Genomic DNA, 24038 nt, shown 5'->3' with positions numbered 1-24038 from the left:
TTTTCATTTAGCTCAAAACATTTTAAAATGTATCTTGAAACATCTTTGACTCATGTGTGATTTAGAAATAGGTTGTTTATCTCCAAATATATTTGAGGTTTTCTAGCTGTCTTACTGTGATTGCTAACTTAATTCTATTATGCTCTAAGTGCATACTTTGTATGATTTCTATTCTTTTAAATTTCTTAAGATGTACACCATGTCTTTTTATACTACTCTGAACTTCTATTTATTTTCTAATGTTATTTGTTGGAAATTAAATCTGTTCCAAAATATCATGTCCCTAAATACTTTGAAATTTCATAAGATTTTGCCTGCATGAGGAGGAGACCAGTGGGATGGGGAGACCAGTAGAGTGGGGAGGCATTTTGGACAAGAGACTCTGGTACTCTTAACAAAGCTCCCTGGCTATACACTAAACCATTGAGGTAGCCAAAAACATGAGTGTATGCTTAAAGGTGACTGCCTAAACATCTGAAAAAAATATATATATATAGGCACAGAGCAAAAAATGGAGGCTTTTTTGGTTTGGCAAAAGGGGATGTACATTGAACATCACAGAGCGGTATTATTGAAAAAAGATTTGAAACAGTCTGATATGTGCTAGAAAACTTCTTATATTTTCCTTCTCTCACTTTTATACCTTATCTCTTCCATTCAAGAAAGCTTTGAATGACCTTACATTTGCATAATGACTTGGTTGTTCTTTTATGCTGTTTTCGTAAAAATTTTCTTTAGAACATAACCCCTCAAGGTTGGAAACAATTTAGTTGGGACTTGTGACAGGGTCTGTAAGCATCAGTACACATTGAAAAATGGCTAACGCTACTGTATCACCTATCTGATATGTAAAGCATAAACTTAGAACTTGGAATATATGACGTAGGGACACTGAGTTTTCCTGTCATGGCCTATCAAACAGAAGAAGCACCCTGGAAAAACACAGCATAAGGAATGTCCCTTCCTGCCCCTTTTTGTTGTATGGACTCAGCTGGGAAGAAAATCTATGTCGTTATTATATCGGGGGCTTTTCTTCTACATCAACATCAGAAGGGCTGTCACACTGCCCGAGTCTCATGGCAAGGGGTTTATCAGGAAATCTCTAGAGATGGTTTCTAGCCAGATGAATTCTTCGTCCTCCAGCTGTTGTTTTGTTTGTTTGTTTTTAAGTTATCCATATCCCCCATGTCCTGATAGCATTAACAATGCAGATACTCTTTGCAATTTTTATTGGAAATTATCTGGCGATTTAACTAAAGGTAAATATAGTTGAAGAGGTAAAATGGTTTTTATTTACCTAAGAGTATTTCTAGAAAAAGAGTTGTAAATTAAATTACATTGTGATGAAAATTGTGTCTTTTCTGTATCTGATGATTTATTTCTTTTGGTTTGATTCAAAAAACGTTAGGAGGAACTGACTTTTCCTTGCTGGCTTACTAAGGACTTTTACTTTCTTCTGCTTCCTACAGTTTAGACATTTCACTGCTTATTAGAGTCTCCACCAAGAATAATGAAGGGGATAGAAATAAAGAATTTGGCTGGTGAAAAGGACTGTCACAATGATTGATATAGTGGCTAACAAAATCTTAGCAAGTATATAGAAATTTTCTTATTATAATGTCTCCTCATGACTCAGAGTTAGCTAAGATCTGATTATGCATATAGAGACACTTATTATGATTACATGTCAGAAATCATCATTATAATTCACAAGTGGTTTTCTTTGTGTAAGATGTCTTATTTTATTTACTTTATTGTGAAGACTTTTCTTTCATATGTATGAAGATTTTCAGTTTCTGTGGATCTTAAATATCCAGTGATGCTTGTCATTACTTCTGGTCCTTTTCCATGCTAAAAATAAGTTTGGATGGCTTGAACAAAGATTCACTATATTCTAAAACTGAGTTTTCCCACTTAGGTAAAAAACCAACCAGCAAGAATGTACTTTTTAATAAAAAATGTATCTTGAAGTTAATTCTTCTAGAAACGTTATAATATATTCTTAATTTATAAATATAAGCCAGAAAAAGGATTGGCAATGTAGCAGTTTTACAATCGATCATTAGGTAATATATTTTTCTTTAACATATTTATGAGACCACACATAAAAAGGAATGTAAAACCCTAAAGGAACAAAATTCAAGGACTGTGGGAGGAGGTGGGCATAAGATCAGATAAAAGAGATTCTAGTGAAGAACCATCAGATGACTCCACCAAAATCTAAAGTTTGTATGATTCAAGATGGGGGGGATTTGTTTTTAATTACTAAAAGCACAAAGATCACCTACAAATGAGACAAGACATCACCTTCTCCCATAATGGGAGAGCAAATTGGTTGGAAGAGACTAAGTTTCAAGAAAGTGCATGTTTACATGGTTGCATTTTCTTCAAGGGGACCCAAGAGCCTCCTCTTTTCACCACAGCAGGAGAATAGCCCCACTTGTACGTTACCCACTAATGTGAGTCTTCTACGTACCATAAAATAACTTCATCCTTTCTTTAGTCAAGTAGTACAAGTTTGAATGATAGGGCAGAAACTGCAGTGAGGAAGAAGATGTATCAAGGTTTAATAAGTGGCAGAAGCCCAGTTAAAAGTCAGGATCCTGTTTCTAGCCAAAAGGCTAACACAAATAGGCAAAGATGGCATGGACTTGAGTTCACTCAAACAGAGAAGCATATGTGTAGGCTGGGGTGCAAGAGGATATTTAATCCCACAGTGACTGCCCATTTTCCCTCACCCCCTTCCTTTTGCCTGCAGGCTTTCTCCAACCTCATCTCCAGCCCTCTCGTTTGGGAACCTTCTGATGTCGGTACAGGACAGAGAAATGGTTGATATATTTCTTACTTTGGTTGGAGTGACCAGCAGTCTCTCACCTGAGACCCAGCTCTGTGGACTCCTCATAACCTCCCATTAATTCTAACGAAACATTTTGCTTGCATCTACTTCATTTGGTTATGGGAATAATCCCTGAATCTGCCATCTAAAGCGCTAACATTAAATTACACACAAAGTCTTATTAATACTACATTCTGAATATTTCTTGAATCTCCATGAATTTTTCCATTCCCATTACCACCACAGTGGTGCAGGCCAACATCGTCTTTCAACTGTATTTCATCAGTATCCTTACTAACTTAAACTTTTCTTCCTTTTGTTAATGTTAACAGTATTTTATTGATATATAAATTACCTGCAGTGAAATATATACATATACATTCATTTTTTAAAGTACATATACCAAGAAGAAGAAATACTGAGGGTATTTTGGAAGATTTTTAACTTTATAAGAAACTGCTAAATAGTTTTCATAGTGGTTACACTATTTTCCATTACTACTAACAATACACGAGTGTCCTACTTGTTCCAGATCCTCTCCAGTATTTAGTGTTTTATTTTTTATATTTTTTTTAATTTTTTTTTTTGCGGTACGCGGGACTCTCACTGCTGTGGCCTCTCCCATTGCGGAGCACAAGCTCCGGACACGCAGGCTCAGCGGCCACGGCTCACCGGCCTAGCCGCTCCGCGGCATGTGGGATCTTCCCGGACCGGGACACGAACCCGTGTCCCCTGCATCGGCAGGCAGACTCTCAACCACTGCGCCACCCTAGTGAGGCTGTACTCACATCACATTGTGGTTTAAATTTGCATTTTCCCAATGATCCAATGGCATCCAGCACGTTTTCATATGCTCTATGGACATTTTTTTATAAGATTTGGTAAAATATCTGTTCAAGTCTTTCTTCCACATTTTAGTTATTTTTCCTTTAGTTACTAAGTTGTAGGTATTCTCTGTGTAATCTTAATATGAGTCCTTTGTCAGATATATGTTTTGAGAATATTTTCTCCCAGTCTGTGGCTTGATTTCGACTTTCTTAATACTGTTTTTAATAAGCAAAATTTTTCAATTTTAATGAAAACCAATTTACCATTTTTTCTCTTATGATTAGAGTCTCCTGAGGTTGCCTAAGAAATCTTTGCCCAACCCTAAACTTGCAAAATGTTTTCTTCTAGATCTATAAATTTAAATATTACCTTTAGGTCTATGAGCCAGCTCAAATTACTGTTTGTGCTTAGTATGAGGAAAGGATCAATGAGTATTTTTTCCATGTGATTATCTAGTTGTTTCAGCACTTTTTACTGAGAACTCCTTTCCCCACCTCTGGAATAGGGGAGAACTCTGTGCTACAATGCCAACTAAACACTTTATAATTCTGCCACTATATCGTGTATCTCATATTTTGTGTATATTTCTTTAATCATCTGTCAGCACCACTCTACTGTAGCCTGGTGAATGCATTGCCACAACTCTTTAATTTATACCTGTATTCCTAAAGCTTATCATAATACCTGACACATGGTGTGCACTCAACAAGTACATCTTAAAGTGATTAACTGATCTGTTCGTTTCTAGGTGCCTTTCAGAGCAGATGTCTTTCCTATGTATCTTGGGTGAAAATAAAAGTTAATATTTTAAAATATGAATGAATACTTATTGTTCTAAGTGTGTTCTAGGTGATATGAAGATTTTCAGGGAAGTACAGATAAAGTTTTATTACTTCATGAAAATAATGTCTAAAGGGGCAGGCAATTTACAAAGCATTTTGAAAGAAATATAAAAAGATGCCAAAGAGTTGTTATAGATAATATTGTGCTTTATCAATGGTCAGAGTTCTAATATTAGTTTTTGGCATAACTAATTTTCATAGTTTGAAAATCTTCTGACATTTTCTTTGGTTCCCTTTGAAAGATTTCCTTTCAGAGCTGTGAAATCCTTATTCACACACAAGAGTTATTTTTAGGAACAAGAAGGTCAGAACCAGGAGGTTTCTGCATTCCTTCCCCACCACTGGGATAGAATTCACAAACCAGTTTAAGAGCTTAATTGAAGATTGACTGCTTTTCCCTTCCTCTAAATCCCCCGCAAGACAGTATAAGATGCATTTTCCAGGTTTGATGTCCAAAGAAAAAACAGTACAAAGAGTTAAAATCCTAGAATTTCATCTGTAATCTCTGGAATTGTGCTCTATTTTGAAAACTAGGAAAGTGAAGTTTCTGATAATATGAGAAGACTGTGAGCAATAAAAGATCTCCCATAAGAATGTACAGTTTTGGAACTTCCCTGGTGGCGCAGTGGTTAAGAATCCGCCTGCCAATGCAGGGCACACGGGTTCAAGCCCTGGTCCAGGAAGATCCCACATGCCGCTGAGCAACTAAGCCCGTGCGTCACAACTACTGAGCCTGTGCTCTGGAGCCCGTAAGCCACAACTACTGAGCCCACGAGCCACAACTACTAAAGCCTGCGCGCCTAGAGCCCATGCTCTGCAACAAGAGAAGCCACTGCAGTGAGAAGCCCGTGTAGTGCAACGAAGAGTAGCCCCCACTCGTTGCAAATAGAGAAAGCTCGTGTGCAGTAACAAAGACCCAACGCAGCCAAACATAAATAAATAAAAATTTTTTACTGTACAGTTTTGATCTCCTGGAGAAAAAATTAGACACTAGGCAAAGGCATGTCACTCATGCAAGAGTGGAGCGGGTTTCAGAGTACACTGCCTTGAGTTTGATGATCTAAAGGGAAAGAGAACCCGTGTCCCTCAGCTCCACAAAGCCTGCTACCATGAAGTTTCCAGAGGGTGGCAGGACATATATGCCTTCTTTTGCTTGAGAAATTGGAAAAGTGCTCAATAGGAATTTTCTTGTTCCAAGTGAGAAGAATCAAGGTCCTACCTCTTCTAGATAAGTGACTATTTCCTCCCAAAAAATCACAGATGGCACAGAATTGTGATAAAAATACAAACTTATATGTTGCCTCCTTTGAAGCTTCCAAAGACCCAGAAGGGGAAAATGTGAGAAGGCTTAGCTAAAAAAAACTGAAGCTCTATAGATTCTCTCAGATCCAGGCAATATATAATGCTACGGAAAGGTTGGGGGGTGAGGGGTAGGAAATGTGTTGATATATGTTGGTACTAGGTGTTGACTAAAAAACATATTCACAACCTAAAAGTTGAGAGTTATGTTTTATTCCGCGGAAATTTTTAGGACTTCAAGTCTGCGAGGCAGCATCTCAAGTAGCCCTGAGAGAACTGCTCCAAGGAGGCCAGGGGGGAGCTAGGATATATATGAGTTTTGCAACAAAGGGCACATAGTAGGAACAAAAGATTATTGTTAACTCAAGAAAACTAGAAATCTCAAGTTAAGGAATTTAGTGCTTTTCTACATATGGGAAGATGCAAGAATCTGCATTCACTGAAATCATTCCTTTGATATGCACCTCAGCTATCTGGGGCCAGTATGCTGTGTTTTCACATCCTGAGTTTCCTCAGGGCGTACCGCAGGGGGTGGCTGCAGCCTGATGGCTGCTAGATGGCAGGTATTCTTTTCCTTCCTGAGTTTCCTCAGGGCTCACCACGATTGGCTGTGGCTGCAATTGCTGATGACTGTGACATCCTTTGTTTACTGATATGGCAGGCAATATTCCATTTATCCTAGGGTAGGATTGGAGGTAGGCATCTGATAGCCACATGTCCTCAGGAATCTGGGTCCTTTCTGGCCAGAAAAGCAACTGTGGTTCTGTCAGAGGACACAGCAATTGCATGAAGAGTAGCACAAGCTTAGTGCATGATCTGGTGACTCAAAATCTTTTCAGGCAGGACCAGCTTGTAACGGTGATAAATATTAGTAGAGAAGACTCCAGATTCCCAGCTCTGTTGAGACTTTGGGCTACCCATGCACATCACAGGTTGGCAGACATTTGGGTGCTAGGCTCCTTAGGCAAAACTACTCACGGCTGTTTCTAGCAAAGGTGGTATACTGGACACACATGTTTACCCCTATGTTCTTCCTAAATGCCATGAAATGACCAAAAGGGTGTGAAATCAATCCCAAAATACAAACAAAACAAAACAAAAAAGCCTGAAGAGGAGGTGAAAGCTACTCAATACTGGAACTGGAAAAGTGGTGTCTGACTGAATAGACCAAATAGAAAATCAAAACAGGGTATACAAAGAGCTAAACAAAAAGCAAGCCAGTTTATACTACAGAAGACCAAAGTTTAGAGTTTGGAGACATCAGTGAGTTTTGAAAGTAAGGGTTCAGTTGGGGATGAAAGCTCCACAGGGGACAGGGGATTTTGCTTGTTTCACAGACAATCATTTCCACACTACAGAACACAATGTTTGGCATGTAGTAGGCATTTGGTAAGTTTTATTGAAGAAATAAATTAATGTATTCAAGTCTGCATAAGGAGCAACTAGACCTCTACAACCCTGGTAGAACAGTAGGTTTAATTACTGAGGAGGTAGAACAGAGGAAGTCTGGGTTTAGAGACACTGGATACAGCAGTGGGTGTGGATAAAGATTAAATAAGAGTCTATATACTGAATATTGGGACCCCCCCAGTCCCTTTCTGCTTGGCTCCAGAACCCTGAAGCCAGCTTTATATTCACTGGGAAGAATATTAGAGGTTTCTTCTCTGGGAAAACAATCCTAACAGAAGAGAGTCCCTAAATAAACATCTCTCCACAATAAATCCCACCAAACATCTCTTCCTTTCTCTCTTTCTCTCTCTCCCTCTCCCCTCTCCCTCATCCTCTTCCTCTCTCTCTATTTCTCTCCCTCTTGCATGTGTGCTATTAGATAGCTTCATGGCTCACCAAACATTTGAGGAAAGTCCCTAAAAGAACTGACAAAGATCAAAATCAACAAATAGAGAAAAAAATTACACTTGAAAAATATAGACAGTGTGGGAAGGCTAAACAGAATCAAGGAAAAAAAGCTGTATTATGCTCAGAGAGATAAATGAAGTTACTGCATCCCTGAAAGACGAGACAGTTACAAAAAGGAAAAACATTTAACGAACAAGAGTGCTCTTGAAAGAAAAAAAATATGATAAAGGAAATGGAAAATTCAGAAGTTTTGGAAAATAAAACTGAGCAAATCTCCAAAGACCCAAAATACAGAGAAATAGAAACTTCAAGAGAAGATAATTCAAAAGGTGACACAGAAAGTCTAATTTACAATAAAAGAAGTTCTAAAAGAGAGACAAAAAAAGAACAGGACAAAATTTACAAAATACAATTGTTGAAGAAATAATTCAAAAAGAGATCCACCATGTTTTTTGCAAAATGAATGAAGTGTGAACCACACCAAGATCTACACATGAAACTTCAGAACCGTGGGTACAAAGAAGTGATCCTACACACTTCAAGAGAAAACCATACACAAAAAATAAATTCAGAATGATTAAAGACCTAAAGGTAAGGGCAGATAGTATAAAACTCTCAAGAGGAAAACAAAGACAGAATTTGACATAAATTGCAGGAAGATCTTTTTTGATCCACCTCCTAGAGTAATGAAAATAAAAAGAAAAATAAACAAATGGTACCTGATTAAACTTAAAAGCTTTTGCACAGCAAAGGAAACCATAAACAAAATGAAAAGACAACCCTCAGAACAGGAGAAAATATTTGCAAATGAAGCAACCAACAAGGGACTGATCTCCAAAATATACAAACAGCTCACTCAGCTCAATATCAAAAAACGAACAACCCAATCAAAAAATGGGCAGAAGATCTAAATAGACATTTCTCCAAAGAAGACATACAGATGGACAAAAAGCTCATGAAAAGATGTTTAACATCACTAATTAGCAGAGAAATGCAAATCAAAACTACAATGAGGTATCACCTCACACCAGTTAGAATAGCCATCATAAAAAAATCTACAAACAATAAATGCTGTAGAGGGTGTGGAGAAAAGGGAACACTCCAACACTGTTGGTGGGAATGTAAATTGGTACAGCCACTATGGAGAACAGTATGGAGGTTCCTTAAACAACTAAAAATAGAACTACCATATGATCCAGCAATCCCACTCCTGGGCATATATCCAGAGAAAACCATAATTCGAAAAGGTACATGCACCACAATGTTTGCTGCAGCACTATTTACAATAGCCAGGACATGGCAGCAACCTAAATGTCCATCGACAGAGGAATGGATAAAGAAGATGTGATACATATATACAATGGAATATTACTCAGCCATAGAAAAGAACGAAATAATGCCATTTGCAGCAACCTGGATGGACCTAGAGATTGTCATACTGAGTGAAGCCAGACAGAGAAAGACAAATATCATATGATATTGCTTACATGTGGAATCTAAAAAAAAAGGGTACAAATGAACTTATTTACAAATAAAGATGTGGAAAACAACTTATGGTTACCAAGAAGGAGAGGGATAAATTGGGAGACTGGGACTGACATACACACACTACTATATATAAAATAAATAACTAATAAAGACCTACTGTATAGCACAGGGAACTCTACTCAATACTCTGTAATGGCCTATAATGGGAAAATAATCTAAAAAAGAATGGATACATGTATATGTATAACTGATTCACTTTGCTGTACACCTGAAACTAACACGACATTGTAAATCAACTATGCTCCAATAAAATTTTTTTTAAAAATGAAAACCACAGATCATCTACAAAATATCAGAAGTTAGAATTGTGTCAGAATTCTCCAAACAGAAACAAAAATAAAGAAAAATAAACATTTACCCTGGAAACTAGAAAACAAGGGAATAATGCTTTTAAATTTTTGTGGAAAAAATGATTTTCAGCTTAGAAGTTCTTTTTCAGTCAGGTTATCACATCTCAAACAAACAAAAACACCCAAGCACCTTTTCTTTAGAAGGTTCTAGACAGTTCCTCAAATGAAGGCATAAACTAAGACAGTTTAAGACAGAATCCAGGGAATACGACACTGGAAAGGGTACAGAAAATATCCAGGGTAGCTTAGCAGCAGGTCCAGGGGCCATCCATCCACATTTGAGTGGGACAACAGGGATTGTTTAAAAAGAAAAAGAAATGTATTAATAACTGACAGATAACCTCCTATGTTTGAATATGCAGAGAAGATATTTTCTGAGAGTCTAGGGATGTCTTGAGAGTTTAGGGATGATTTACTAATAGGTACATAGAAACCTGTATAAAGTTTAAAAAGAGACATTTATTAAGTCCAGGAAAAGCAACATTGGTACAAGAAATAAAATAGTACAATGTCTAAGTGTTCCTGAAGCATAAATATGTCTCATCTGCAAATAATATTTATACAATCATAACAGTGTATATGTTGAATATTGGTCATACTTCAAGCCAAATATGAAATAACTCTACTGGTTGGGTGGCGGAAGGACTGTGTGCCTGTGTGTTTGGGATGACAGTTTAAAGAAGCTAAATCTCCATCCTGCACAGTAGAAAAGAAACAGGCGTTATATGGAGTTAACTAAATATCAATAAGAAATTTGACCGTAAGTATGCTATGTGGAAATAAGATACACCATGCAAGTATATCTTTGATCAAAATAAAACTGAATTTAAAGAATTCACCAATATTTTTGACATGAATTCTAAAAAGCTAAACACATATTAAACATAGCTCTGTTGCCTAAATTCAAATTATTTTATTGTCATCTAGTTATACCAGCCAACTTTTTAGCTAACACTGAAATGATTTGATAGCATTTAGGGATGTCTCAGAGGCTCCTGACCAAGACATGGCACAGACACCAAACACTTGCTGAATATGCACAGAAAAAATTTAGAAAAGTAAACAAGAACTCATAAACCTAATCCATTTCTGGGAGAGGGACTGCAATTCTGGGGTTCAGAGAGAGTTATGTTTCATTATATACCTTTTGCAGTTTAGATTTTTTGTTTACTATGTGCATATATTAGCTCTTTAAACAAGGCTTTAATTTTCTGAAAATTATAGAAAGTTTAAGATAAAAGTTAATGCACCCCAAAATGCATAACTACTTTCATTTCTTTTTCCCACCTATGATTATCTATTTAATACATATTTTGGTACAGTTGCAAATCTATTACAGATTACTTTGGAAGGCTATGTTTGTGGCCAATGCACAAAACAACAAATTTGAAAGAAAAAATCTTAAATTCATCAAACTGGGTGCACTTCCTCCTTCTCCCACTTCTAAATGCCCTGAAGACACGTTTGGAGGAGACATATTTGTTTATAATATTGTAATCTAATTTTTTACTCAGTATTCCAACATCTACGTTTCTGCATATACTCCCTATTACATCAGGACTATGAAATGCTCATTATGTAGCTGTGCAGTGTCTCCTTTAACCATTCCCCTACCTATACTGACTTTTAAAAACCAATTTGCTCAATTTCAGCAGTGCAGTTTGCGTTCTCTTTTCTGTCAGTTTACCAGTAGGTGGCGCTGGATAGCAGCTGTAAATAATCTGGTTTTAGAATACTGCTGGGGGATCTGTGCTCTAATAACACACTTTCTGTACAGAGATGGTACTGAGCCCAATCAGGGAAGTAGTTCCAACTGTTTTCTCAGTAATGAACATGCTTTTTTTCACTATTCCATCCATATTCTCTTGTATGCTTCCTCATGTGAGCAATTACAAACAGATTTTCAAGATGACTGCCTGGAATTAGGGTTTACTCTCTTGTGGTCCTGACAAGGAGAAGATATGCAACTCCAGCAAGGGTCCCGCACCTCTTGATAAAGCACCTGCCTCAGGCCTCACCAAAGCACTCTCCTGCACTCCATCGTGCCAACCTTTCAATCATCAGGTGGCCAGCCCCACCCTGTGACAAGCCCTGTCCTGAGTCCTTCCTGGAAATCATCCCCAAATACTTCTCACCACAACCATATCAGATCTGTATTATTATCCACCTGTATAGATGAGGAAACTGAGGCCTGGGCGGATAAGGGACCTACTCAAACTTCTACAACCAGCCAGCTGCAAAAGAAAGAGTCTGGCCCTTGCAGCCAGAGAGACACAGGTTTACAATCTGGTTCTTTCATGGACTGACTGTTCATCTCTGGCAAGGATTTAATGTCACCAAAGCACTTGTTTACTGGTCTGTAAAATGGGAATAATAATGTGACTCCCCGAGTTATCGTGATATTAAATGAAAAAATGTATGTATGGTTCCTAGTAAGAGTTTCAGGCTCAACATAAAAGCACTGCCAACACAAAGCATAAACAACAACAACCAATTAATAATCTTCTTCCTTCCTGACTCAAATGCCTTTCAGACTCCCATGACTTTCCCCTCCCTTCTATCTTAAGATTCAGAGCACTTACCCCTATACGACCCTCAACATCTCTATTTCTTTACTCTGTAGTACTGCATACCCCTTCTCACTCTGAATTAATTGCCCCTTTCCAGGAGAAACCAGAGGCCATCAATTCAATCACAGGTTTCTTATGCTCCACCAGTGTTCCATACTCTCCTAGGACCAGCATTTAAGGGGAGGCAACGCGTCTGATGTGTAGTCCGGCCCTTTAAATTCAGGCTAGTATTCTATCTTTATTGGTTATTTCAAAGTGGATAATATAATCACTTTTCTTCATTTTGCCTTTTTTGGGGAGGGGAAGGGTAACTCTTTTAATGGTTTCTTCTCAAAGGAGCTGCTCTTATGTGATATTTATAGATTTTTTTTCTCCCATGACTTATCCCCCCTGTTAGTGCTGGCTTGTCTTTCAGGTGTTAGTAGAAGGCTCACTGCCATCATTAATCATATCTGTTTTCTTATCATTGAAGCAGACCAAAGCATTGTAGGTTAATATTTTCAAAATGTTTAATAGGGATATGTGGTCATTAGCACTCTCAACTAATTCACTTTCTAGAGTCCACTTCTGAAAAATCTGTTTAGAATGGTCTATGTGTAGCAGGCAATTAGCCAATTTATTGGCAAATAAGCACTTTACATTAAGGTCGTTTATACCTACATTCTGAAGAGCAAGGTGGTGTTCTATTTTTACCTTTCTTCTCTAAGTCCGCACAGACTACGCCCTGGCTATTGCCTTATGACCTGCCTTGTGCAATTTTAATGGGCTTTGAGAACAGTGGATCTCAAGAAAAATTTTAACTAGATTGAATTTGAACATCTTCGGCTGGCTGTTGGTAATTTTGTTTATTCCCCTGTGAATACTGGCAGCTAAAATGCAGACCACTTGTCATCAAACTGTTGGAAATAGGAAATATTAGTCCTATATGAAAATAGTCAATATTTTTACAAAATTAACTAATCTTTATTTTATAATTGAGGTAGCCTTTTTAGCATGTTGAACTGCAGGTGTCAACAAGGCAGCAGGTTTAGAACTAAACAGTATTTCCTCATTTCCTTGTATGTTTGACAACTACACCAGCTAGAATGCTACAAACCCCTAATAATTCCTGGGCTTCTGTGATTAGGGCTAATGCGCCAACATGAAACAAACTGGATTAGATTAACTCAGGAGTATAGATTTAACTCAGCTGACCCTCCTGGGAGCCACTGAGTGATGAAGTAGCTCTGGAAGTTAAAAGTATCCTTCTCTAAGTAATGGTTGGTTTGTGTCTGAGTTTGGAGACATTACTAGTGGCTCCTGGATTACACGATGCACCATACCTGACATAGGGATCAGGTCATGCTTTTGCCACTGTGGCAAATGCATTTTCCAAAACAAGGTGTGGTGGGAAATTTATGAGGCTCTCTCTCTAAACCAACTGATTGCTGATTCCTGCCACTGGCTTGCTGTTAGTCTTGCCCTCAAAGTGACAAGGCAAGTCCTGTGCATGGTGTTGGCCCAAATAACACCACAACCACTGGTAGAAAAGTAGCTTGCCAATAGAAGGACAACTAATGGAGTCCATCCTACACGCCCACACTGTATCTTGGCTTTAGCTGCTAAGTGATGTATTGAATTTTATTTCATCATTCATAGGATATACTCACCTCAGGGTAGACCAAGGCATATGTAATAGCTTTGTGAATAATCTATGACCCATAAGATCAACTCGAAATAGTGTAATATAGAGCACAAGTTTTAGAAACAGACCATCTCAATTTGTATCATACTTCACCGTCTTACTGTATAATCTTAGGAAAGTTACTTAACCTCTTTGTGACTATGTCTTTACATCTATAAAATGGGAATAATAGTTGTTAATATCTCACTGTATTGTTTTGAAGGAGAAATGAGTTAAAATTTAAAGCATATTATATCCTACACATAATGAATCTTTTAAAATGCTAGCTATTATAACCTGACTTAATCAAATATACTCTTTTAAGGGAGAGGAAGGGATCTATGAAACTCCCCGCATCAAGCTTCACATAGTGACATTTCCGAAAAGCTGGTGTTATGCATCACCCATGTTTTCCCATGGTTCTTACCAAGCACCTGGAAATGCTACACTTTACTCAGAGTGTTACTTCTAGCCCTGTTCCAGGTCTCAGGCTCTATGCCTTTTGGTTCAGGATTCCAACATGTATCATTCCTCTCCCCCAAAAAAGTTTACCTCCAAAAGGTATAAGTTTTCGAAAAAAGACCTAAAAATCTACTTTATACAAATGACAATTGTGTATATAATGAAACCAAACTACAGAAAAGCTATTAGAATAAAGAAGTGCACTTAGGGAGGTTACTGGATAATTTGTTTCTTTTGTTGGCTCCAACTAGAAAATAAAACTGAAAAAAACCAATTTACAATAGCATCAACATATCAAATATCTACATATAAATCTACTAAAAACACATAAAACCTATATAAACATTACTGAGAGAAATTTTAAAAGACTGAATAAATGTATTTATATGTGATGTTCATGGTTTGGAAGACGCATTATCATCAAGGTGTCAGTTCTCTCTGTTGGTATAGAGAAATCAGGCTGCAATACAGACTGCCAAAGGGCAGTTTCCTGTCACCTGCCTCTTCAGCATGTTTGATTTTTCCAGCGTGCTACTGAGTTCTTCCACTATTACCTAGGTAGAACCTTACAGAAAGGGTTCATTAGATGCCCCTCCATCTTCCCAGCAAAGGACCAGAGCATTTTACAACACAAGTCTCTTTATATACTCCCAATGACCTGTGACAGAACTAGTACATGCCATTTCAAAACATGCTAATTTTCTATTAATTCTCAACCTCACGACCCAGCTCTACAAAACCTAGATGCAAGAGGGAGGGGATATGGGGATATATGTATACATATAGCTGATTCACTTTATTATACAGCAGAAACTAACACAACATTGTAAAGCAATTATACCCCAATAAAGATGTTAATAAATAAATAAATAACCCTAGACTTTCACAAAGCTGAACCACTGATCTATGAACAGCCCTGTCCATATCACAGAGAACAATATAAATGAATCTGAAGTGGAATCACTGATTTCCAGAGGAAACCTAGGGGAATCCTAGGTCAGGATCTGAACAAGAGTATAAGACTACACATTTTTAAGCTGTGCTAAAAACCACATTCCAGCCGGTCCTTTAAAGCAAGCAATAAACACAGCTCTTCCCGGTCTTCTTCTGCTTCACTTTGCATTTGCTCTAATTGCTCTGGTTGCTGGCTTCATAATGTCTTTTCACCCACTGATTGTTCACCTCCAGATTTCCTTTCTGGCTTTCTCTTCCCACAGTTTCTACCCTGGCTCTGGTATTTCCAACTGTCTTGGTTGAGAAAACTCTGTTGTCTCTGGTACTAGGAAAATCTACCTGGGCCGTCCAGTCACTCAAATTATAAAATCATGATAGGTGGGAAATGCGACAAAAGCTAGAACAAACACAGAAGAGTGAAACAAGAAAACATACAAATTTATTTCAGAAAGTTAAACCTTATGTTAGGGAAAGCCTGAAAAAATTATCAACAATAACCACAGGGTGCCTGGAGCATTGTTCAGAAGGAGAAAAAACAGAAACAGATAATCACACTGCTTGGAAGCAGGGATAAAGAGATGACAAAAGGAAAGGAAAACTACTCTGTCTTTTCCCTCAAGGAGAATAATCTGCAAAAAGAGAGAGCAAGTATGTTTAAGAGGACACTGAAACTCAGGAAAGGTAAGAAGGTAGTGAGAGAGCCCCCAGAGGCCTTAAGTGGATTTTTGTCTCTAAACTAAGATGAATGGCATCTTAAACATTGAGAAAACTTGCCATTGTGATTGCACAAATATTGCCAGTGATGTTTAAGAATCACAGGAAATACCAGGAGTCCTACAAGATCGAATATGAACCACATTCTGAACAGAAATAAAGATACTGGCTCTGCAAACTACAGATTAGATAGCCAGATGCCATAACCTCGTGGGTTTCTATAATCAGAGTAGTTAAGAAAAGAATGAAATATTACTTGAATTGTGCCTCATACAGTAAAAATTTCTAGCATATACATTAACACATTTCATCATCACAACATCCCTTTATGCAAGACAAGTATTGTTATTCCCAATTTTCTTTGTTGTTGTTGTTTACAAATATGGAAATTGAGATTTTGGAGAGATTGAAATACTTAGCAAAAGATGACATGTTACTATCTGCCAAGACTATTTTTATTATAACTCTCCAGCACTCTCCAAGTTCCATTTTGATACTGGAATGCTGTTATAAATCATCTGTTTTTCAACTGCATCTAAAGAGAGTTGATTAAAGATCAAATTAACAGTAGAGATAAGTGTTTCAGATTTGACAGCACACATTTCATATATACCATATGCAAAAGATATATATTAAAAAATAAGTTTGTGCAAAATATGACTTTAAAAACTCACTATCTTCCTGCAAATCAAAAAGGAAAAGAAATAACTCAAACAAAAACCTGGGCAAATGGCAAGTTAGTATATAAAAGATTATTACTAAACATGTAAATGCAAAGTAAAACAAAAATATCAGATGGGTAATGATTAGAAAGATTTACAATTCACCTTGCTACAAGGGTGTAAAGAAATGAGAACTCTAATATACTGGAAGCGGTTGTGTGAAATTGTTCACACTTTCTAGTGGGCAATCTGGTAATGTGTTCCAAAATCTTAACTTGTATATAATTTAATTCACTTCTGGAACTATTCTACCTCTGAAACTTTATTTTAAGGCAGACTAGTGTAAGTACACAAAGATGTATATCTCTGTATGTATGGGTCATGTTGTTTACAATGGAAAAAAATTGGAAACAGCTTAACTGTCAATGAAAAATAAATTACAGTATATGCATAAAGTAGAATAAAATGTATATGTTCAAAAGGACAGGAATACTTATTACATTTGAAAACAAATGTGTATATATGTATGTTAGTTTAAAAAGTATATAATATGAGACTATTTATATAAAATATGTGGATTAAAATTCTGTAAAGGTAAACAATGAATTGTTAATGATGGTTATACATGGGAACAGACTCTCTGAGAAACTTTTGGTTGCACTGAACAGCCTTTTTAAAATGTTTTTAGGGCTTCCCTGGTGGCGCAGTGGTTGAGAGTCCGCCTGCCGACGCAGGGGACACGGGTTCGTGCCCCGGTCCGGGAGGATCCCATGTGCCGCGGAGCGGCTGCGCCCGTGAGCCATGGACGCTGAGCCTGCGCGTCCGGAGCCTGTGCTCCGCAACAGGAGAGGCCGCAACAGTGAGAGGCCCGCGTACCGAAAAAAAAAAAAAAAAAAAAAGTTTTTAACCATGACGTTTGTTTTAAGTGATATCACCATTTGAAACCCAGAGTAATGTGACTACTGTAGGATTGCAAGATTCTGTACTTGGCTCTTTTCCTAAGTAACACTTTAACCATAGCTTAATAAAGTCACAAAAAATGTCGTTATCAATTTTTTGTTGATCCAACACCTAAAGGGCCAATTCACAGATAAGAAATTAAATCATAAAGATTATTTCAAGTTGGATGATAAGATGAAATTTTAAAAAGATAATAAACGGGGCTTCCCTGTTGGCGCAGTGGTTGAGAGTCCGCCTGCCGATGCAGGGGACACGGGTTCGTGCCCCGGTCTGGGAAGATCCCACATGCCGCGGAGCGGTTGGGCCCGTGAGCCATGGCCGCTGAGCCTGCGCTCCACAACAGGAGAGGCCACAACAGTTAGAGGCCCACGAACCGCAAAAAAAAAAAAAAAAAAAGATAATAAACGTATTAATTTTAGAGGTAATTAAAAAGGGAGGTTAGAATGTGAGCTTGCACCATCCTCATCTGAAAAACCCTAAATGTTTTCATTAGTGATTAGTTAAATATGAGTAAATAACATGATTTACCTGCTGAACTGAAATTTCTAGTGAAATGTAAGATGATAAAGATAAAAGAGTGTTTGGATCTAGAGGAGGTAAATCACATTTTAAAATATGCACTGCTGAGCAAACATAGAAACACTGTGAAGACAGGGACTATTCTTCCTCCCCTTGTATGCCTCAATCAATACCCAGAGTGATTTCTGATACAAAATAGACACTAAATAAATATTTGTTGAATGGACAAATCAGGAGCAGCAAATGTACTGTTCTCTCAACTGAACACCACATTTGAAGAGGGAATTTCACCAATTAAACTATGGCAGGGTTATGAAAAATATAGAAAGCATGTGGCATGAGAAGTGCTTTAAGGACTAGAAAGCCTCCAATTTCTATCTAAAAAGGTAAAGAGGGATGGACACATGACAGCTGTCTGTCTTCAAGGATTTGAAAGTGTCCTATGCAAGAAGGACTACGCTAACTCTGTATGTCACCAGAGGGCAGAATACTGACAAGAGCTTTGGATTTATAAAAACATATATCTCATATGAATACAAGTTAAATTTTTCTAAAACTCATGGTTGTCTAAAACTGTAAATTTTAATCTCTTCATCCCTGCCAGTACGAAACATCACTTCTAAAAAAGGATATTTAGGGCGTTTTTGCATGGCGTGGATTTGAGTGATAACTAGATCCCTTCTCACTCTACCTATTGAAAAGCATTGCACTCGGTGTTTTCATCCCAGTTGAAATGATGCTAAGCTATCAGAAATGGGCTTCAAGGCAATATGCTTACGCTTCCAATCCTGCCCCTCCTTTTAGCAAAACTATCATAATAGCTCTCAAACCCTTTAGTAATAATGAAATTGATGTCACAAGAAGAGACCCCCTCCACCTCCCATAAAATTTCATGGGCCTATGACAGTGCATTAGCACATACACTCACACACACACACACACACACACACACACAGCACAATAGGTGTCCTTTATTGAATGGTATTTACAACTTTGCTTAAAGTAGTTTTAGAGACCAGATCTCGATGATGTGCTAGCTCTGATATGAGAACCTTTTCATTAATCGGAGAATTATTCATCATCTGAATAAAAAAATCTAATAAATCAATTCTACTCTAGGTTGAGTCAGTCCATCGTTTTGAGTAACAGCGACTACAGAAAATTACGGGTTTATGTCTTGTCTGGGAACCTCATAAGTCAGACCTACAATACACTTAAGGCACTTTGAGGCCTCAAAGTAAGACATATGAAGCTATTACTCATCACAATCTGTGAAGCAGCTGTACTGTGGCATTTGATGGTAATTTTGTAAATATTTCAAATTTTTATTTTTAAGAAGATTCTTAAGACAATGCTATGTGACGCATGCACGCATACACGCACGTGTGCGCACACACACACACACACACACATCCTACAGCTATATACTTACGCAAGGTTTTCTCTGAAGGAGGCATTAGAGGAAATGACATTTACATGAAGCTGCAGAGTACAACACAGTAAAAGACACTAAGTTGCTATTGGTTCCGTTTCTCCTTAGGTTGTATTTTAATGATTTCTAACACCCCTAATGAATTATTTTCATCTGCAGGCCAATTCGTTTTACTTTAATAGTGTTCGGTTTCTTTTCATCCTTTTTAAACCACCCAATTTCAATTTATGAAAACTTGTTGATGTAAAGCATGAGGCTGGGTGTCAGGGATATCAGGATGCTAGCCCTGGTTGCCACCCCGCTGCTCAAGAAGGCTGTGACCTTGAGCAGAGCACATGCCCTCTGCTGCTCAGTCCCTCATCAATAAAACAAGGCCATTGGATGGGTGGATCACTAAGGCCTTTCTAGCACATTCTCCATCTGTGCCTGTTTAAACAAGAAATAATTTAGAATTTGATTGACAACCTAGGTCAACATTATGTACTAAGGACATGAAAAACATTTAAAAGCCTCTCCTGTGAAGCTGGATATCTCAGATAGAGTTCCCCAGACACAGATTCTGAGTCAAGAACTCTTGCAAAAGTGATTTGTTAGAAAAACTGTTAGGCAAGTGAGGAAACAGTATAAGGAAGGGATGAATGGAAGTCAAGCAAGAGTGTAGAACTAAGCAAAATCACACAGGGCATAGTAACTTTGGCTCAACTCCACATGGGAACAACAGAGACAGAGGAGATTGTGGTCTTAATTGGGAATGAAAGAGATGGTGTGTTCATAGTCCATCCTCCAAACACATCAGACCTTGCTTAAGGACTTGGACTCCAGAAGGCTGTGAATCCCAGGCATTCACATCCCGAGCATCTCTAACTAGTCTGAGGGCAACCTTCACAAAAAGAGGTGGAATCTGGCTTCTGGGAGTGAACGCAATCAGGGAACTGAAATGCACCAAAAGAGTAACAGATCCAAAATGACATCAGTGGAGGTTACAAAGGCCAACAGGGTCAGCCTCCATCTCCAGTCCTTCCAAAAGGCAAGCAATGAAAGCATGTGACATTCTTTTTCCCCAAAACACTACACTTATTACATATTCAATACAGGTACCTGAGCACTTGTAGATGCCTGACAAATTATACAGGGGTAAACAAAAGAGAGAGGGTCTCCAGACTTATGGCCCCTATAGCAAAATGGAGGAGACAGATTATAATTATAAATTATGATAATTCTATGAGGTACCATGGTCAGGAGCAGTGTGAGAAAGGAGGGGTTCATTATAAAATAAGAAGTCAAAGAAGTCTTACATGAGACAGTGACATTTAAGCTGAGACCTGAAAGATGGGCATAAACAGCCAGATAAAGAATGGAGGGGTCAGAGGTAGGGAGAGTTTTCAGACAGAAAGACCACATGCAAAGACTGTGATGCTGGAAAGAGCTTGACATGGTTAAAGATCTGAAGTAAGGCCAGTGGGGCTGGAGAGTTATGAGCAAGATGGAGAAGAATGAGTTTCAAGAGACAGATGAGAGTAAATCCTCTTATACCATGTGAAGGTGTTTACATTTTATTCTCAGTGTAATGGGAAACCACTTAAGCAGGGAATAGACATGACTAAATGGGAAACCATTCTAAACAGGAGACAAATATTTTTGAAATAACACGCTGAGTTCTGGGTAGAGAATGAATTGGAAAGAGAGCAAGAATCGGAATGGGAACACATGTTAGGAGGTTATTATGGTATTAGGTCTCATGGAAGAAGATGGTAAGTTGAATTAGAATGATAATAGTAAATATGGAAAAAATTATTTCTTCCCATGAATACAAATTTAAATCTCAAGAACTCCTTTTCAAGCCAACTAAAAGAATAAAAATAATTGATGAGAATACCTGATCTTAATATGAGAAGACAGAGGTAACTGTGACTTTTCATATTCAAGACACAATCTTTTACAGGTGGAGCCACAGGAGAAAGGAAGCAGAAATAAGAGTTGGCCATGGCTACCCCAGGAGAAAAGCCCTGGGTCAATTCACACTTAATCCTACAGAGGCAAGAAGAAAAGGGAGCAAACCTAAGACAGGAGAAAATGGTGTAGCCTATTCCACAGGCAGGGGAAAAAATAGCACTGGATTATTTTATTAATATAGTTATACTAAGTTAAAAGGGAGGAGAAGACAGAAGAAAGTGCCACTCTCATGGTATGATTTTACATGAGTTCCTACTGGAAAATCAAATCGGATGATCAATTCCCTCTCCCTTATATCATATTTGTGTGTGTATGTGTAGGAGGGTGAGGGGTGATGGTAGGAAAAGGGTACATGTAGTTGAAAATTTTTGAGTAAACTTTATCCTGTAGATATTGAAAAAGTATATAATAAAGACAATCACGGGATTCTATCATTGAAGGACGAAGAATGGACCCCTTTATAATACTGGGAAGATCAAGGAAGACAACAGAAATAGGAAAATCATGTACTAAATCCTGGAAGTGAGAGGGAGCATGGTTTCTCAGGGGAAGTAGAAGTATTACAATTGGATTGAAATAGAGGATTTGAAAGAGGCATACACAAGTGATGAAAAATATGAACAGCTTACACACAAGAAGCCTTATATGACATGCTAAGGAGGTTGACAGTGATTTGACAGTTTGGTGATCCACTGAAGAAGGTTTAACACTGAAACAGCATGGCCACACTTGCATATGAGAAAAATCATGCTGGGAGGCGTGGCAAAACTATATTTAAAGGGTAACTGCTTAGGCTCTTCTAGTAATCTGGGCAAGGGAAGACAAACCCTAAAAAAAGGCAGTAGCAGTGAACACGGAGAAAAGAGGATAGAAGATAAAGAAGTTTAAGCAAGTGAAATCGATGTTACTTGATGACTGACCATCACAGCAAGTGAGGGGAAGAAGTGGACACAAATCAAGGGATGAAAACCAAGGGTCTGCCTCAAACCACTGAAAGGAGGGTGACAATTTTTTGAGAGAGAAAGAAAATAAGAATAAGAAAAATAAGCAAGATAAAATTTGAGAATAAGATCTGAGAAAGACATGACAATGGATTTGTTTTGAAAAAGATCTGTAGGATATCCGGATGAAGAAGAAAACCAGAAAATTATTGGATACATAGGCTTGGAAATGAAAACAGAGATCTTTGCAGTATTTATTGAGACTGTACATAATAGTTTAAGCCAATAGAGTAAATGAGACCACCCAGGAAATGCCTAAGAAGTATAAAAACTGAACCACAGGGAATACCCAAGTGAAATATGAATTGAGGAATAATAGTTCATTTAGACACTAAGAAAAATCTATGAAGTAGGAGGAGATCCAGGAAAGAGAAGTGTTAGGCAATCAATGAAGGAAAGAGGATTGAGCAGGGAATGGTCAGTGGATTCAAATGCTACAGAGACATCAAATTGATAGGGACTGAGGACTACCCACTTGCTGGTTAGCAGTTCAGTAGAGAGCAGGATGTGGGATGGGGGGAGAACTCAGACTTGAGGAGTGGAAGCATTGAACAGGCAGTGTGGAAGTGGAAAACAGGAGGAAAAATAATGCTTTAAAGAAAGTACAAACTTGGCTCTGAAGTAGAGCAGACAGGATGTTGGCTAGACTCAGTTTTTTGAGCGTACATTTTACGTCTATGTTAGTCACCTACATAACCTAAAATGTTGGTGAATGCCAGACAAAACCTGCAAGTGTTCTGCCATGTATGTCTAATAAGTAAAGTAATTGAATGGACGGTTGGAAGGATTTTGGGGGATTCTTTTTTGGCTTGTTTTTATTTGTTTGCTAAATTGGAAGAAACCTGAGCATACATTCGTTCTGAAGGGAAGGAAGCAAAGGTTGAAGACAGAAGCAACATCAGGGAGTGTTGGAAGGAGACAGTGAAGGGGTCTTGGGGGGAAGTGACCCAAAGCACAGGGAAAGGAGTTTCCTTGACCAGAGGAGGAACCTTCATTCCCCTCAGTAGCAGAGAGATAGGAAAATGGTACGTTTGTGAGAAGTCATATTCTCAAACGGCGTGAAGGTGTTACCCATCTGGCCAACATTTATCAAGTGCCTCCTGATTGTCAGCCACTGTGCAAGGTGCTCAGAATACACTGGTGAACAAAAAGGTATGGCTCCTGCACTCAAGTGGCTCAGGGTTTTCAGGAGGTGAGACCACTATTATTATAATAACCATTATTATTGATTATTATTATTATTATAACCATTATTAATATAACCACATATACATGATCATGCAGTAATGAATAGTAACAGGAGAAAAGCACATTTTCCCAAAACAGTTCATAAAATACCTAGTCTTCAATGAGATCAGGGAAGACTTCCCAGAGAAAGATATGATTCGGCTAATAATTGAGGAATAAATTGAGTTAACTAGAAAGGCATGGTAGGAAGGATATTCCAGACAGAGTGGTAGCTTTGGGGACCATATGGTCTTTAAAAATGCTGAGAGTTTTTGAACTTTGGATTCTGCACAACTTACAAACTCACTTTAGCAAGTGGATTTAGAGTGGACACTTGACAGCAGAAGTGGTCATCCTGAAA

The sequence above is a fragment of the Hyperoodon ampullatus genome, assembly GCF_949752795.1.
Source record: "Hyperoodon ampullatus genome assembly, chromosome: 15".
Taxonomy (NCBI): domain Eukaryota; kingdom Metazoa; phylum Chordata; class Mammalia; order Artiodactyla; family Ziphiidae; genus Hyperoodon; species Hyperoodon ampullatus.
The sequence above is the reverse complement of the archived record's forward strand: the minus strand, read 5'-3'. Positions refer to the sequence as shown.